The 18,796-nt window shown below is 37.8% G+C and overlaps 1 protein-coding gene and 1 pseudogene across 4 annotated transcripts in view; one reads left to right on the top strand and one right to left on the bottom strand.

Annotated features, from left to right (window-relative positions):
• KLHL13 (kelch like family member 13) overlaps positions 1-18,796 on the top strand; it is a 195,885-nt gene that overhangs the window by 90,176 nt on the left and 86,913 nt on the right. The window lies entirely within an intron of this gene.
• On the bottom strand, positions 9,956-11,585 carry LOC122689180 (annotated as a pseudogene).

Genomic DNA, 18,796 nt, shown 5'->3' with positions numbered 1-18,796 from the left:
ATTTCTAGGAATAAGCTCATACTTTTTAAACTGGCTTAATGTATAATCATTTCTTTTTTATGTTGAAAATTTACTGCAACAAAATATGACTCATAATTAAGAAAAGTTAATTTTTTTTTTATTTAGTTTCTTTCTTTCTTTTTTTTTTTTTTTAATTTTTTTATTAGTTGGAGGCTAATTACTTCACAACATTTCAGTGGGTTTTGTCATACATTGATATGAATCAGCCATAGATTTACACTTATTCCCCATCCCGATCCCCCCTCCCATCTCCCTCTCCACCCGATTCCTCTGGGTCTTCCCAGTGCACCAGGCCGGAGCACTTGTCTCATGCATCCCACCTGGGCTGGTGATCTGTTTCACCATAGATAGTATACATGCTGTTCTTTTGAAACATCCCACCCTCACCTTCTCCCACAGAGTTCAAAAGTCTGTTCTGTATTTCTGTGTCTCTTTTTCTGTTTTGCATATAGGGTTATCGTTACCATCTTTCTAAATTCCATATATATGTGTTAGTATGCTGTAATGTTCTTTATCTTTCTGGCTTACTTCACTCTGTATAAGGGGCTCCAGTTTCATCCATCTCATTAGGACTGGTTCAAATGAATTCTTTTTGACGGCTGAGTAAAATTCCATGGTGTATATGTACCACAGCTTCCTTATCCATTCATCTGCTGATGGGCATCTAGGTTGCTTCCATGTCCTGGCTATTATAAACAGTGCTGCGATGAACATTGGGGTGCATGTGTCTCTTTCAGATGACCCACCTCCCAGAATATTGGAAATAAAAGCAAAACTAAACAAATGGGATCTAATGAAACTTAAAAGCTTTTGCACTACAAAAGAAACTATAAGTAAGGTGAAAAGACAGCCGTCAGATTGGGAGAAAATAATAGCAAATGAAGAAACAGACAAAGGATTAATCTCAAAAATATACAAGCAACTCCTGCAGCTCAATTCCAGAAAAATAAATGACCCAATCAAAAAATGGGCCAGAGAACTAAACAGACATTTCTCCAAAGAAGACATACAGATGGCTAACAAACACATGAAACGATGCTCAACATCACTCATTATTAGAGAAATGCAAATCAAAACCACAATGAGGTACCATTACACACCAGTCAGGATGGCTGCTATCCAAAAGTCTACAAGCAGTAAATGCTGGAGAGGCTGTGGAGAAAAGGGAACCCTCTTACACTGTTGGTGGGAATGCAAACTAGTACAGCCACTATGGAAAACAGTGTGGAGATTCCTTAAAAAACTGGAAATAGAACTGCCATATGACCCAGCAATCCCACTTCTGGGCATACACACTGAAGAAAAGTTAATTTTATGTTTTCTTCTCAAAGCTAGCATATAAAAGTATGTGCATTCTATAGAGCCTTAATTGTTTTTAAAACTATAGAAACAGCTATAATCATTTCTTACTATATGATGTAAAGGGAATACAGGGCTTTAAATCTGGTCGTTTGATAGTTTAAAATATTGAGCCTTTACTATTTATCAAGCACTGGTCTCATCTGTAACATTTAAGGATTGGAAGATCCTGACCTTCCTTTTAGTTTTAAAAGTCTGGAATTATATCTTTAAACCTAAGCACATAGTAGTTGATAAACAACACGTCTTTGATTAACCTTGAAAATGGTCATTCATTGAAGATATCCTTTTATTACTCTTTTCACAATTCAACTTTTTAAACTTCTATGAAGATATGATTTTCTGTGCTTTCTAAAGATTAAAAATTTATGAGAATCTAGCTTTACCTTTGCTAAATTGAGTCAATGATTATAATAAGGTTAACTCTTTGGCTGGAAGTTGTCTATAAGCATTATAATATGAGGGTAATGCACAAATTTCTGAGGCCAGTTACATTTTATAGTATGGACTTTTATTTTGGCTCAGAAATTCTATAGATCTTGGGTTACCTATTCTTATTGTTGTAATATATTACAGTATATGCGTGTTTATCAGCATATTTGTTCCTTTCACCGAAGAGTTACATATCTTTATACAAAGGGCATGGAATTGTTAGTAATGTTTGCCTGTTTGATCTTTCTAGAGAATTTTCTAGGCCATAGGAAGTGTCTCTGTTTCTGGGGAGAGGAATTACTACCCTGATTCCTCTCTCTATGTCTTGACTATTCCTGTTCATGATTCTATGCATAGTCTACACATTCTTTCTGGGCCATCTCATCTACAGCCATTATTTCAATTCCAAACTGTATGTGAAGACCTTAACATTTCTGTTTAACATTTAAATCTTTTTCATGAGTCCTCAACTAAAAAGTTCTGTATTCCTCTCTCTACTAGTTGTTCATTTGTTTTGACTTTACAAATAATTCATATTTATTATGGAACACTTAAAATAGCAAATTATATACATGTATGCAGAGAAAATAATCACCATAAGTAACTCTCTTAAACCCCCTTCATACATTTTCACTCTAGTTTTTTGATGTATTTTAAAATGTAACTGAAGTTGTGATTATTGAACGTGATATGGTATATGTGCTTAGAGGAGAAGCTTTGAAATCTTCCAAATACAGGTTCAAATCAAACTCTACTACTTACAAGCTGTGTGAACTTTGGAAAGTTTCTTAACTTCTCTGAATGTGTTTCCTCATCTATAAAATAAAAGAGTGTCATTGTTTTGGATTGTTCTAAGAATAAAATAAAATTTAGTAAGTCAGTCACATTTCTGGTACATGGTAAATTCTCAATAAATGGAAGAACTTACTGTTTTATTATACTTTATATCACATCTGTTTTCCTTAGTTGTATCATGAACATTTTCACATGTCAATAAAAATTTGTAGTAGCTATAATAGCTGCAAAGTATAAACTCTTTCATGGTACAAATGATTTCTTAACACTAAATATTTAGGTTGGATCCACTTTGGGGGTATTACTTGTTTTAGTGTCTGCCATATCTATCATATTTTCTCTCCTCACTTTAATATTTGTTATCTTTTTTCCGTTACTTAATGAATTTATTTTAAACTGTATCAGACTCTCTCTTTACTTTCTCTGATATACATTTTTGTTGTTACTCTGGTTTAGTTTCCTGGTAGTTGGCCAGTATAATTTATTGCTTTCCTCATCTGATCATGTTATCTTATTTGGCTTCCTCTTCCTGCTTTATTGATTCTTGTTCTCCTGAATGTTTTCTTGTTCTCTTGAAAGTGCCAAAAGCTTTCAGCATTGTTTTCTGACTCCTGTATGAAAACATTTGCAGAGTTCTGCTCTTTCTCTGTGCCTTTATGATGACAAATCTCCTTTTCCTTGCTTTTCAGTACATTTTCATTACCCTCATGCTAATTGTTTTTCTATTTGTTTATTCTCAGAGGAAGAAAGATTCTTTGAATGGCGTTTGTAATGGCTGTTCCCTTTGTCTGGAACGTTCTTCCTCATGGTCTTTGTGTGGCTGGTTCTTCTTCTTTTCAGGTCTCCACTGAAATATCCACTTAAAGCTCTTCTTTGACCACCCACTCTGAAGAGGCCACTTGTTTAGTGTCACACTCACCTAGTTCCATTCTCTTCATGACTCATCACTATCACTATTAGATATTTTCCTTCTTTGTTTATTATCTATTCGCTTTTGCTAAAATAGAAGCTGTAGGAGGGCAGGGATATTATCTGTCTTGTTGATTAATTTTATCACCTACCACCATGTCTTGTACATTTTAGTTGTACAGTAGATATTAATAATAATGAATTAACCATTGCCCCTCTATGTGCTCTTGGGTACTAATCCAACCCCTTCCTCAGAGTTTTACCCAGATAGAAATAAATGAAATAAATAAATGAGGGAGGAAAGACAGTTCTTCCTTGAAGGACAATTCCAAATTATATATATGTTATGAGTGTATGTGTTTGTATGTATTGAGTTGGCCAAAAAGTCCGTTTGGGTCCATAAGATGTTACAGAAAAACCCAAACAGACTTTTTGGCCAACTCAATATATATTTCCCCCTCCAGCAGATAGGGAGAAGGCAATGGCACCCCACTCCAGTACTCTTGCCTGGAGAATCCCATGGATGGAGGAGCCTGGTAGGCTGCAGTCCATGGGGTCGCTACGAGTCAGACACGACTGAGCAACTTCATTTTCAATTTTCACTTTCATGCATTGGAGAAGGAAATGGCAACCCACTCCAGTGTTCTTGCCTGGAGAATCCCAGGGACAGGGGAGCCTGGTGCGCTGCCATCTATGGGGTCGCACAGAGTCAGGCACGACTGAAGCGACTTAGCAGCAGCAGCCAGCAGATAAAATTTCATCTGTCTCCCTTCTTGAGTGTGGACTTAATGATTTACTCTCCAAAGGAAAGAGAGTGGAAAGGAAAACATAGTACCTTTATGGCGAAGAAATCTGGCAAATACTCCCTGTGGTAGACTTAATAGTGGCCCTCCAAAGATGTCTACATGTTAATCTGCAGAACCTGGGACTGATTGTATGTGGCAAAAATGGACTTTGCATATATGGCTCAGCTGAGGATCTCGAGATGGGGAAGTTATCCTGGATTATCTAGGAGAGCCCACTGCAATCACAAGGGTCCTCATAAAAGGGATGCAAGTGGATTCAGAGTCAGGAAAAGGAGATGTAATCAAGGAAGTAGAGTTTGGAGCCATGTTTTTTGAAGATGGAGGAAGGTATCGTGAGCCATAGAATGCAGGTGCCCTCTAGAAGCTGGAAAAGACGGACACATTCTCCTCCCTAGCCTCGCCAATACCTTGATTTTAGACTTCTGACCTCCAAAACTACAAGAGTCAATTTGTGTTGTTTAAAGCTGTTAAGATTGTAGTCATTTGTCACAGCAGTAATAAGAAATGAATGTATCCAGAGTCTGGCACACAGGCTTCCCAGTATATTCCAATAGTTGTAATTTCTGACTTGGCATGGGCACAAGAGAGGTACAGGGGCAGCTGTAATGATCCTTCTAGAATGTGAATATGTGTGTTCATATCATCTCCTTGTTTAGATTTCTTCACTGCCTTACAGTGTGGCAAGGCCTGTCGTGCAGCTCCTCTCTGCCTTCCCAGCCTCATCTCCTGCCCACAGCACATATTGCAGCTTCCCTCGACATTGGGAGGTGACATGTTACCTCGTATTTCCATCCTTCTTTCTGGTATGCCTTCTCCCTGGTTGTTGGCCTAACCAACTCCCGTTTATCCTTCAAGACCCAGCAAAGGTCTTAACTCCTCCGTAATATCTTCAGTAACATCAACTCCATTCCTCTTCCAAACAGAATGAGGTCTTCTTTTCTTATGACTCCCATAGTAGTAACAACTCATTTCAATGGTGGTGATAGGGTGGGATCTTTAATTGCGGCGTGTGAGATCTAGTTCCCTGATTGGGAATTGAACCTGGGCCCCCTGCATTGGGAGTGTGGAGTCTTAGCCCCTGGACCACCAGGGAAATCCCAAGGTCAAGGCATTTCTGCTGTATTTTGAAAGTGCGTGTATATTAATTAATAGGTTAAGTGCTATAAATGAATTGGGAACCTGGAAGTTGACAAAAGTAAGCTTTTCTTTAAAAAGTTTTCACTTCTCTCCATTTCCTGTCTTTCAGTTTTTCCCCCTTTTCATCTTCCCAACAAATGCAGTTGCGTGGAGAGTGTTGAAAGATTATATAAAATTTCCAAAGCCTCCTGAATCACAATTGGGTCATGGGTTATGTGGGACCCATGAAATAGTTCAGAGCCTTACATGATGTGGATGCTTTTTGAAAATATACAGTCAGGCAACAAAGCTTTCTTTTATCTTCTGGTCATCACTGTCGTGTGACATGTTGACTTCCTATCTCCTAACACTTTTCTATCATTGCTGTGTTTTAGTTTTACAAACAATTTTATTTATTTCTTTATTTTGGCTGCGCTGGGTCTTCATTGCTGCATTGGCTTTTCTCTAGTTGTGGTGAGTGGGGACTACTCTCTAGTTGCAATCAGTGCACAGGCTTCTCATTGCAGTGGTTTCTCTAGTTGCAGAGAAGTTGCAGGAGCTCTAGCGTGCATGGGCCCAATAGTTGTGGCTCCCAGGCTCTAGAGCACAGGCTCGGTGCTTGTGGAGCATGGGCTTAGTTGCTCCTCGGCATGTGGGATCTTCCCAGATAAAGGATCAAACCATATCTCCTGCATTGGCAGATGGAGTCTTTACCACTGAGCCACCAGGGAAGATCCCCCTGCCCAACCATTGCTTTATTTTAAATTAAAATGAACAGAAAAAGAGTCATACCTTTTCTTTTTCCTGGAAGGAAGCTCTACTCTTACTTTGGATTATAGTTTCTGTGCCTGCCTTTGGGTTTTAGCTATGGCAGTTTCAAGCTTTGTAACCCTCAGGCAGCCCTATTTTGGGTCTCCTCTTAGAATCCAAGGCCTTAATCTGCCATTGAGGGAAAAGGAATATGTCCTTCTCCCTCCCTGGGTATATTATGAAGTAAATTCTTCTGAAGGTGGAGACATTTTCCTTTATCAGCACAGCATGACATAGCTGACACAGATACGAGCTCCCAATAGCTAGAAAAAAAATTCTCTGGTGATTTTAGCAATCTGTTTTCCGGGAAACAAAATAACAGAGACAGCAGAGTTAATTTGAATTAAACTTGTTGTTTTCGACAGGAGCTGTGCATAGATATAGACAGTGTCATTTATTTTTCCTGGCACATTATTGAAAATAGTATTATGTAACTTCGTCTGAACTTGTCTGAGATCAGCCATTGTCCAGAGTTGGCAGGTCCCTCAGGCTTGGCTTAGCTCCCAATTTTGTCTTCTCAAGTTTGGGTGGCTGTTTGGGTCAGTGGGAGGCCACTTAGAACATACTCTTCTCTCTAGGTTCCCTGAGGCAGGGCTAAAACCAGTAAGGCCTCTAGGGAGAGAAGAGCTATTTGATCTCTGGACCCTAGAGTCTGCCTCTTCATGTTACATTTATTCTTTGACCATGTGACATGTAGGGCAAAGTACATAACTATTAGCTCTTAATCCCATACTCCTATCCATTCCCTTTAAGGACAGTTCATTTACCTGAGAGACCCTTCTGCTGAAAAGGCAGAATGCAATCCTGAGTTTGAAAAACCCTGTTTTCTAGTCCTGCCTCTGCCAACAGTGGCTATTTATTTAGCATGCTACCCATTTCTTTTTCTTTCTCTTTTTTTTTTTTTTTCCCAAACAGAAATACTTTCTTTCTCCTGTCTTGAAAATTAATGAGATGATATGCTTGAATTACTTTCTTCTCCCTGGAAGGCCGACCCTACAGCAATTCAAGTTGATTTTTGAAAGGACTTGAGAACAGAGTTAAGACTACTTGTTTTTCTAAGAATAGTTGTGGCTCCACAAAAAAAGAGACTGCATTTCTTTAAAGATAGAAAAAGATTATAGAGATGTTGTTCAACCCTCTTAAATGTAAAAAGGCAAGGAATGTGATTTGCAAAGATGAGAGACCTTTTCCAAGTTCACATAGCAAGGGAAAGATCCAGAACATCAATACCCAGGTTTTCTGATGTAAAGTATCATTTTTATTTCAGATACTTATATTTTGCATATTTAAAGCAAAAAAAAAGTAGTTTCTATAATAAAATGTTTTTTGTCAGATTTTCAGTATTGTTTGGTACATAAATTTTATATTTATAGTTAATTTGGTATGTAGTCTATAATTACATGTATAAAATACTTTTGGCTAAATAGTTCAAGTAGTTTCTTTTCTGTGGGACGGATAAGTATTAATAAGGGAATTAACACTTACATCAATTATAATAAGGGAATAAGTCTTCATCTAATAATCAGAGGCAAGCAGGGAGGTAGATAAAAATATTACTAGATGGAATCTTAACCCCGTCTGTGTCCTGAACATTACTGAGTGCTATTCTAGCATATTAGTTGGACATAAGCATATACTTAATGACATATCCACATCCAGGCACAACTCTTGCTGTTAAAAACATTGTTAGTTCAATTTCAGCTCATTCCCCTGCCTCAGTCATTTTGTTTTCTCTAAAACAGATTGCTAAAATCATCAATTTCTTTACAGCTGTCTATAGCCCCACATGGGCTTTCCTGGCGGCTCAGTGGTAAAGAATCTGCCTGTAGTGCAGGAGACATGGGTTCGACCCCTGGGTTGGGAAGATCCCCTGGGGAAGAAAATGGCAACCCACTTCAGTATCTTGCCTGGGAAATCCCATGGACAGAGGAGCCTGGTGTGGGCTACAGTCCATGGGATCACAAAGAGTCAGACACGACTTAGTGACTAAACAACAATATAGCCCTATATATTAGTTTCCTCTTGCTGTAATGAATAACCACAATCTCAGTGCTTAAAACAACACAGACTTATTATCTTGCAGTTCTGGAGGTCATGGGGCTAAAGTCAAGGTATAGACAGGACTGCGTTCCTTTTGGAGTCTTTAAGGGAAATTCTGTTTCCTTGCCTTTCTAATCTTCCAGAGGCTGCCTACACTACTTTGCTCTCTTCCTCCATCTTCAAAGCCAGCAACAGTGGGTTGAGTTGGTCTCAGATCTCATCACTTGGACCTCTTCTGCTTCCTTCTTCCGTTTTAAGAATGCTTATGGTTACATTGAGCCTACTTGAATAATCCAGTGTAACACCTCCCTCCGCGTTTCCTAGCCCTCAATTTAATCACATCTGTAGTCCATTTTACCATGTCAAGTAACATATTCACAAACTGGGGATTAGGCAGTGTCCTAAGGATTAGGCCATTGTCTTGTTCACCACTCTCAGTATCCATGTCTACTCTGTCAATACCATGCTGTGTGTTTGAGAGTGTTAAGATAATGGATCTTTTTCAGTTTTAATAATTATTTTCTAAAACATTTATCCCTAATTCTTATTCCAGTGCCCTTCATGTACTTTCCTTACCTTGTTAAGATGATTTTTACACATAATAGATGAAATACATGTATATTTATGTATATGAAAATTACAGAAATTTTGAAAAATGTAGAAAAGAAAATAAATCTCACATTACCCCACCTTATCTAAGGTAAACCAGTTATTGTGTTGGCATATATCCTTTCAACTGTTTTTCCATGCATATATTTTACATGATCATCATGTGTGTACAGTTTTCAGTTATACAAAGTGATGCCATTAACACTTTCCATATCGTTAACCATCTACTTAATAATCACCTAATGAAAAAAATAACTTTTTTAAAATAAAATTGATCTATGTATAGTATAAAATTGAGAAAATGCAGAAAAGTATAAACAAAAAATAATTTCATTATTTAAATTCAACTACTCTTTTAACATTTAGATATATTTCACTCATTTTTTTCCCTTTCTTTCTTAAAGCAAAATTAGACTCCTACCTTACACATATTTTTATGTCATGTGTTTCTCTAATAATGCAGTGTTAATGTTTCCCCATATGGGCTTCCCTGTGGCTCAGATGGTAAAGAATCTGCCTGCAATGTAGGAGACCCAGGTTTGATCCCTGGGTTGGAAAGATCCCCTGGAGAAGGAAATGACAACCCACTCCAGTATTCTTGCCAGGAGAATTCCATGGGCAGAGGAGCTTGGTGGGCTACAGTTCATGGGATCACAAAGAGACACGACTGAGCAACTAACACTTTCATTTTAACATTACTATTAAATATTTTAAATGGTTCATTTTGAAATAAGTCATATTGCAAAATTAATATATCTCATTATTTTTAGAACTTAGTACTTTCATGAAAAGAAAATTTATATCATTCAGTTGTTTTACTACTTGGTTAATATTTTGGTCTATATTTATATAAAATGTATGTATGATTGTTTTTATAAAATATAATAGATATTATTTTGTATTTGCATTTTTCATATAATATATCAGTGTATCTTTCTATGTCCCTATAGCTCTTCAGCATTTCTCAATGTCATATGCTTATAAAATGCTATCTGGAACATAATAAACACTCAAATATTCCCTCTTATAATTGTTCTTATCAGCCTCGTTGTAAGTATTAGGTTGATGAAAAGTGTTAGTGGTAAAAAAGTAATTGCAGTTTTGGACAGTGAATTGTAAATCATTATAACTAGAGGCTCAGTCACATCTTTATTAATCAAAATAGGAACCATTACAATCAACACATTTTTGTCAATGAGAAATAAGTTTGTTTATTCCTGTAGCATAAAAGTCCATACTTCAGGATTCGATGAGGTCTTGGAAAGCATTTTCTGCCTCCTGCTGTTGTGAAAGCATTTTCCCTGCAAAAAGCTGTTGAGATGCTTGAAGAAGTGGTAGTCAGTTGGCGAGAGGTCAGGTGAACATGGCGGATGAGGCAAAACTTCATAGCCCAATTCATTCAACTTTTGAAGTGTTGGTTGTATGATGGGCAGTCAGTCATTGTTGTGGAGAAGAATTGGGCCCTTTCTGTTGACCTGTGCTGGCTGCAGGCATTGCAATTTTTGGTGCATCTCATCGAAATTCTCTGAGCCGGCTTCTCAGATGTATTGGTTTCATAGGGATTCAGAAAACTGTAGTGGATCAGAATGGCAGCAGACCACCAAACAGTAATCATGACCTTTCTTTGGTGCAAGTTGGCTTTGGGACAAAGGTCCATATAGTCAAAGCTATGGTTTTTCAGTAGTCATGTATGGATGTGAGAGTTGGACCATAAAGAAGGCTGAGCACTGAAAAATTGATGCTTCTGAACTGTGGTGCTAGAGAAGATTCTTGAGAGTCCCTTGGACTGCAAGGAGATCCAACCAGTCAATCCTAAAGGAAATCAGTCCTGAATGTTCTTTGGAAGGACTGATGCTGAAGCTGAAGCTCCAATACTTTGGCAACCTGATGCCAAGAACTGACTCGTTGGAGAAGACCCTGATGCTGGGAAAGATTGAAGGCAGGAGGAGAAGGGGACAACAGAGGATGAGATGGTAGGATGGCATCACTGACTCAATGGACATGAGTTTGAGCAAGCTCTGGGAGTTGGTGATGGACAGGAAAGCCTGGTGTGCTGCAGTCCATGGGGTCACAAAGAGTCAGACATGACTGAGCAACTGAACTGAATTGAACTGGCTTTGAGAAGTACTTTGGAGCTTCTTCTCGGTCCAACCACTGAACTGGTCATTGCCAGTTTTTGTATAAAATCCACTTTTCATCACACCTCACAATCAGATCAAGAAAAAAAAAACCAATCAGATCAAGAAATGGCTTGTTGTCATTGTATAGTATAAGAAAAGATGACACTTTAAAATAATGATTTTTTTTTTTATTTGCAGTCAGCTCATGAGGCTCTCACTTATTGAGCTTTTTCACTTTTCCAATTTGCTTCAAATGCCGAGTGACCATAGAATGGTCAATGTTGAGTTCTTGGTCAGCTTCTCATGTAGTTGTAAGAGGATCAGCTTTGATGATCCTCTCAACTCATCATTGTCAACTTCCAAAGGCTGGTCACTATGCTCCTCATCTTCAAGGCTCTCATCTCATTTGCAAAATTTCTTGAACTGCCACTGCACTATGCGTTTGTTAGCAGTTCCTGGGCCGTATGCATTGTTGATGTTGAAAGTTGTCTCCCCTGCTTTATGACCCATTTTGAACTTGAATTAAAAAAAAAATTGCTTGACTTTGCTTTTTGTCTAACATCATTTCTATTGTCTAAAATGCATATAAAATAAGTAGCAAGTAAAAAGTCATTAGCAAAAAAAATAAAGTGGAAAATGCACATTAAAATGATGTATAACACTACCACATTTATTTAAGAATGTACTCTGGCTCAGACTGTAAAGAATCTGCCTGCAATGCAGGAGGCCCAGGTTCGATCCCTGGGTTGGGAGTTGGGAAGAACCCCGGGAGAAGGAAATGGCAACCCACTCCAGTATTCTTGTCCTGGAGAATTCCACGGACAGAGGAGCCTGGTGGGCTACAGTCTATGAGGTCTCAAAGAGTTGGACACAACTGAGCGACTAACGCTTTCCAATATCAAACAACAAATTTCAACAATGCAAAACCGCAACTACTTTTACACCAACCTAATACTATTTTATTGTATACATGTACCAAAATTTATATTAGCATTTTCCAATTTCTAATACTTTTTATTTTGAAACAATCTCAAAATTATAGAAAAACGATAAAACAAGTACACAGAACTTTTCTTTTTCTTGACTCATTTTAGAGTAACTTGATAACACGATGCCCATTAACCCCAAATTCTCGAGTGTATAATTCCTATAAATGGGACCATTCTCCCATGTAACTTAATTCAACCATCAAAATGAGGAAATTGACATTAATACATTACCATATTCTAATCAAAACCCATTCAGATATTTCCAATTATCCCCAAAACATTCTTGATAGCAAAAAGTTTCAGTTCACCATCATGTATTGCATTTAAATGTAATGTCACTTCAGTTTCCTTCATATGCAACACTTCCTCAGTCTTTCCTTGACTTTCATGGCCTTGGCACTTTTGAAGACTGAAGACCAATTATTTTGTAGAATGTCCTTCAGTTTGAGTTAGTCCTAATGGTTTGTCATGATTATATTCGGATCTTCCTTCATCAGCAAGAATTGCACAGAAATGATACTGTATTCTCATTGTATCCTGTTAGGTAAAACGTGATTTTAATTTGTCCCATATTGGTGATGTTAACTTGATTAAGCTGCTGTCTGTCAGGCTTCTCCATGGTAAAATTGCTTTTTCTCTCCTTTCTAATTAATGGTATTTCTGGGCAGGTAGTAGGAGTACTTTGAGACTCTAAAAATATCTTGTTCCTCATCAACCTTTTTTTTTTTAACTTGAAGTATAGTACAATTTTAATTTGCAGTATTGTGTTAGTTTCAGGTGTGCAGTAAGGTGATTCAGTTATAAATATATTTTTTCAAATTATTTTCCATTATATGTTATTTTAAGATATTGAAAGTAGTTTCCTGTACTGTGAAGTAAATCTTTGTTGCTTGTCTATCTTATGTGGTTTGTATCTGTTAATCCCATATTCCTAATTTATCCCTCCTCCCCTTTATTTCCTCTTTGGTAATCATAAGTTTGCTTTCTGTGTCTGTTAGTCTAATTCTGTATTATTTTTAGATTCCACATATAAGTGATATAATATCTGTCTTTCTCTGTTTGACTCCCTTCGCTTAGTATGACCATCTCTAGGTCCATCCATGTTGCTGCAAATGGCACTATTGTATTTTTTATGGCAAAGTAAGATTCCATTGTATATATATGCCACATCTTCTTTAAGCCAATCGTCTGTTGGTGGGCACTTGGATTGTTCCCATGTCTTGGCTATTGTAGATAGTGCTGCTAAGGACAGTGGGTTGCATGTATCTTTTCAAATTACAGTTTTCATTTTTTCTGGTTATATGCCCTGGAGTGGGATTGCTGGATCATTTTTGTTCATTCGCTAAGTCATGTCTGACTCTTTGTGGCCTTGTGGACTGCAGCACGCCAGGCTTCCCTGTCCTTCACTATCTCCCAGAGTTTGCTCAAACTCATGTCCATCAAGTCAGTGATGCCATCCAAACATCTCATCCTCTGTCGTCCTCTTCTCCTGCCTTCAATGTTTCCCAGTATCAGGGTCTTTTCTAAAGAGTCTGCTCTTTGCATCAGGTGGTTTAAGTATTGGAGCTTCAGCTTCAGCATCAGTCCTTCCAGTGAATATTCATATCATTGCTCTATTTTTAGTTTTTTAAGGAACCTCCATATTGTTCTCCAAAGTCACTGTACCAATTTATATTCCCACCAACAGTGTAGGAGTGTTCCCTTCTCTCCATACCCTCTCCAGCATTTATTATTTGTAGATTTTTTTTTTAGGCTAGCCATTCTGACCAGTGTGAAATGATGCCTTTTTGTGATTTTCATTTGCATTTCTAATTAGGACTCATCACATTTTTAAATATTTTATTTATTTGTGTTGGTATGGAGTCATAGGTTCTAGTGTTGTCCAAAGGGTTATAATCTGTTATATATTTTGATGCCAAATGTTCCCAGATTTTGGCAGTAGGAGCCCATCCATGTTGGTTTCTAAGTGTTTTGACATGTCTCCGTCATTCTTCCTTACATTTTGAAATCATCTAGAATTATTTCTAGAACCAAAATATTATACTTTCTCTGCCAGTCATCCTGGTTCCTTTTAGTGGACAATTGTTTCTAGAGCCAAAATCTGTGTGCTGTGTGTGTTCATTGCTATCAGAGTATTGCTGTTCCTGGGCCCTGTCAGTGAGCAGAGCTAGAAAATATATGTGTGTGTGTATAACACACGTGTAAAACTTTACATCTTTATTTCATTATGTGGAAAACCATGAGTTCCTTTCAATACCTCAAATTCTGATACACCACCAGAGTTCATTCTAGCTTCCTCCCTTCCCATGTGTTCACCCCTGAATCTCTAATAGTAGGAACTGTGTCTCCTCGGGGAATTCAGACCAGCTGTTAAGACTTGGTGATTTCACTGCTGAGGACCTGAGTTTGATCCTTTGTTGGGGAACTGAGATCCTACAAGCGGTGTGGCAAGGCCAAAAAGAAATGTGTCTTCTGTTCTTTGGCCAGTGCCATATGCAGCCCGTGTCCTGTCGATGCACCCTGCCCTCTCCCCTCCCCAGAAGTCGGCCTCCAGCCTTAAGGTCTGACTGGGGCTGCTCTCCGCCTGCATGAATACTGTCCTCATTTTGTTTGGAATTCAACTTGCCATGTCAGGCCACCCCTTGATATTGCTTCCTTGCAGTAACACCTTCTTTATCCTCTGAGGCCCCATAAAGGGCCTTCTTCATACCCTGCCCCCCTGCCCTCACCAGAGGACAGACACCTACTTTGCTTGGCCCTGCTTCGAGCTTTCTGACCAGACTGTTCAGGAGGCGGAAGGACATGAACTTTATTTTGACTGTTCAGTTGTCACTTTTTTTTTCTCACAAACTAAATTGTCAATTATTACTCCCTTTCTATTGGATGTTTAGTTATCTCACACACCTTTTGTTGTTGTTGTTGTTTTGCGCAAATTTTAAATGCTTTTTAAAAACTTTTTATTTTTGGCTGTGTTGAGTCTTCGTTGCTGCACGGGCTATTCTCTAGTTGTGGTGAGCAGGGGCTACTCTCTAGTTGGAATGTGTGGGCTTCTCCTTGTAGTGGCTTCTCTCTTTGTGGAGAATGGGCTCTAGAGCGCTCAGGCTTCAGTAGTTGTGGCACACAGGTTTAGTTGCTCCACAGCATGTGGGATCTTCCTGGATCGGGGATCGAACCCATGTCTCTTGCAATGGGCCAGTGGATTCTTTACCACTGAGCTGCCAGGGAAGCCCCTGTTGTTGTTATTATAAATAGTGTTTTTATGCAATCAACAGCCACATTTTCTTCATTATATTTTATGGTATTTTTGCTTGTCAACTTGAGTTGTTTTCTTCAGATTAATATTCATTAGCTTACTAGTTAGTGATCATTTCTGATTGGATTATTATTTGATGATACTGTAGAAATACAGTGTCAGAGAATGACGCAGTTGGGAATAAGATGACTTTTCAGATAACATATAGAATCATGACTTCTTCATCATAATAACTGTTTTTGAATGGGGGTAATTTTTTAAAACATATTACATAGTAACCTCTTCCTGGTTATTGAAGGTTAAAGACATGAGTTCAAAAATTTGGATTTCCTCAGCATGGCATAGAAAGCCCTTCAAAGACAGCTCCCAAGCTGTCTTTCTAACCCCGTTTTCTGCTACTTCTCATTCTTATAACCTATGCTATTGCTGTACCGTCTATTTTTCCTTTGCAAAATGTGCCACATTCTTTCATATTGCAGTGATGATGTTGATTACCTAATAGGTAATAAAGCATGTGCTCAGAGCATCAGGTAGGCACAGGTACCAAGTGATGGGGGGGCAAAAAGATTACTAATATTTCATGAGCGTCAGATTTATTCTCATAAAGAATTTATTCTCATCTTTATCTTTGATTTCCTTCCCTCTGACTTATGGAGTTATTTATATTTTGAAATACATATAAGGATGAATGTAAAGAGGCAATATGGTACACAAGAGGAAAGGCCATAGTCTTCTGTGATTAAGGCCTCCCTCCGTTTATTCAGACCCTCTGTGCCTTTGTATTTGCTGGATCTGTGAACTCTGCTCCCTACCTCCAGCTGAACTACATGATATTCGATTGCACTGTGTTTGATTGTGCATCAATCAGATCACTTAGCACATGGCATAATAATTACTTTTTTAATAGTCTGTCTGGACTAGACTGTGGAGTCCATGATGAAAAGGACATGCTCCTATCTAGCCTTCCATTGCCTGCATCTAAACCAGTGACTTATGCAAAGTAGAGGCTCATTAAATGTTGTTGAACTGAACAATTTATTGCCTTGTTTATAGATGCAGATGGTGGCCCTTGTAGGAGAGAGTAAATGATCTCTCTTAAACTGTAGGACACTTGATTCAGTAGCATCTACTGGGATTGAATTTGACATGTCTGAGTACTCTAGTTTTTTTTAATACATCAAACTGTTCCAGGAAGAGGTGGTACTCAGAAAGAAGCAATCTACAAAAGCTGTAAGATTCTTAAGCAACAAGATGATTTACTGGTGGGTTTTCCTCCCAGCTTGTGCAGTGTTCTCACAATCAGGATGTATGTTTAGATTTTTTTAGATTTATTTTTGTATGAACATATTCATTCAGTTACATTAATTCTTTAAAAATCAAAGAACCTTTTCAGTTCGATTTGGTCCAGAGATGCCAGAACCTTCTGATCTGTTCCCTAAAGGCAGTTTAAGGGGGAAAAACATTTTAAAATTCCACTAAATTTAAATTTTAAATTTTAAAAACATTTAAAGTTCCGCACGACCACTGGATCTTTTGCTGTGGCCAACAGCTGTCATAGAATGGCTTAACGTGGTCCCATCCTGAAATGACTGTCCTGTCCCAGACTACAAAAAGATTCCAAAGACCATCTCTTTTTAATAATTTTGTTTATTTTTGTCGATGCTGGGTCTTCACAGCTGTGTGGGCTTTTTTCTCTACTTGCAGTGAGCATGGAGCCACCTGAGCAGAAAGTCTTCTGGTGGTAGGTCCCAGATGCTTGTTAGCACATGAAAGCTGGTTGTTATGGGTATTGTCACAGGTCTGAAGTAAAATAAAAAGACAACCATTTCATGGTTTTTTTTTTTTTCTCCCAGAAAGCTGAATTTATTGTTTGTAAAGAACCATCCTTTATTCTGAGATTATCTTTTTTCTTTTGGGTTGTTAAAATATCTGCCTTTTCTTTGATGCAATGATGGTGATAAGATGAAATGATGAAATGATGGTGATGAGAGTTTGTGTATCCTTATTACCTGAAAACCTTAAGGCAAGGTGTGTTTCAGAATTTAGGTTCTTTTTTCAGACAGGTAATAGAGTACAAGTCTCCTATATTACATAACAGCCCTGGTAAGAGCTGAGTTGACACCCATAATCAGAGTAATATTTCTGCAGTGAAATGCAAGAATATTTATACTAAGTGAGATAGAAAAACCTGTGGATAGCCTCTGGTTTGTTCACGTCAGGTTTTACTGCCAGATGAGTTCAGGTTGGCTCAGATTTTGCTGTCAAATGAGTTGAGTTATAGGCAAGAACAAAAAAAGAACCATTTGATTTCCAATTGTTTGGATTTTGAAACTGTGGATAAGTGGTCATGGATTAATAGTTGCCTTTGAAAGTATTCCTGCTTTGCAAAATTAAGTTGGCTACCCTTTGTAGGACCCCAAAATGTTTTTGATGTTTCGCTGGTCCACAAAACTCAAAAAGCATGGGAAAACACTCCCCTGAACACCATTGAAGTGAACATAACTTTACTTTTATACTCATCTCTAGTCAATGATAATGTAATTTCTGCAGGTTGCAAGATTCGTCAAATATACTTTTTTTTTAATAAAGTCTATTGACTTTGTTACAATATTGCTTCTGTTTTATGTTTCGGTCTTTTGGCTACCCGCAAAGCATGTGGGATCTTAGTTCTCTGACCAGGGCTCAAACCCGCACCCCCTGCATTGGAATGTGAAGCCTTAACCACTGGACTACCAGGGAAGTCCCCCTCAAATATACTTTTGATCAAAGTAAATTGAAATTAAGTTTATTCTATAGCATTTTTAGGAGATGAGAAGAAGAGAGAAAGTTGCAATAGAAAACCCCCTGTAATTACCAGTGATAGGTTGAGATTCTCTAATAGGGATTGGTTTTAGCCTTAAAGAACCTCTTGGATACATCTGTTTGGTCAAAAAGCTAAGTGGACTTTAGACCCTGTAAGTGGATCTCTTGTGGAAGGGCAATGGCAAATTACTATGTAAGCTTAGGTTAACTGATTAATTTTTAGTATTTGTGGTTTATGTTCCTGTCCATCAAATGTGCTCACAGTTTTCCATCTTACAAGTTTAAAATGAGTTAGCGGCTGTGAAAGCACTTTGACAGTAAAGACCACTCTAAACAGGTAAAATCATTATTTTAGGAATAATTCCATAGTTACAGTATATTGTCTCTCATACCATACATTCATTGTGTATCATTATCCATTCTGGTTTCTGGATGGAGAGGTGATTTTTACCTTTTTATTCTACATAGTCTTTTAAGGTTCTCTTCTTCAGTATCCTGGCTGGTTAGATTACATAGGTCAAAGTCTAATACTCTGCCTTCAAAATTTTGTGAAGGCATTTTTACCTAATTATAACCTCATAAGTGGATATGAGTTGGTATACATCAGCTTGTCTTTTATATAGCATGAAGTAATAGAATCAAAACAACACAGCTACATAATTCTCATTCTAGCAAATTTGTTCAGAATGCAGACTTTGTAAAGCAATTATTGTAGCTAGCTGTGCTGTAATTTGA

This window comes from Cervus elaphus, chromosome X (assembly GCF_910594005.1).
Source record: "Cervus elaphus chromosome X, mCerEla1.1, whole genome shotgun sequence".
Lineage (NCBI taxonomy): Eukaryota > Metazoa > Chordata > Mammalia > Artiodactyla > Cervidae > Cervus > Cervus elaphus.
The sequence above is the reverse complement of the archived record's forward strand: the minus strand, read 5'-3'. Positions and strand labels throughout refer to the sequence as shown.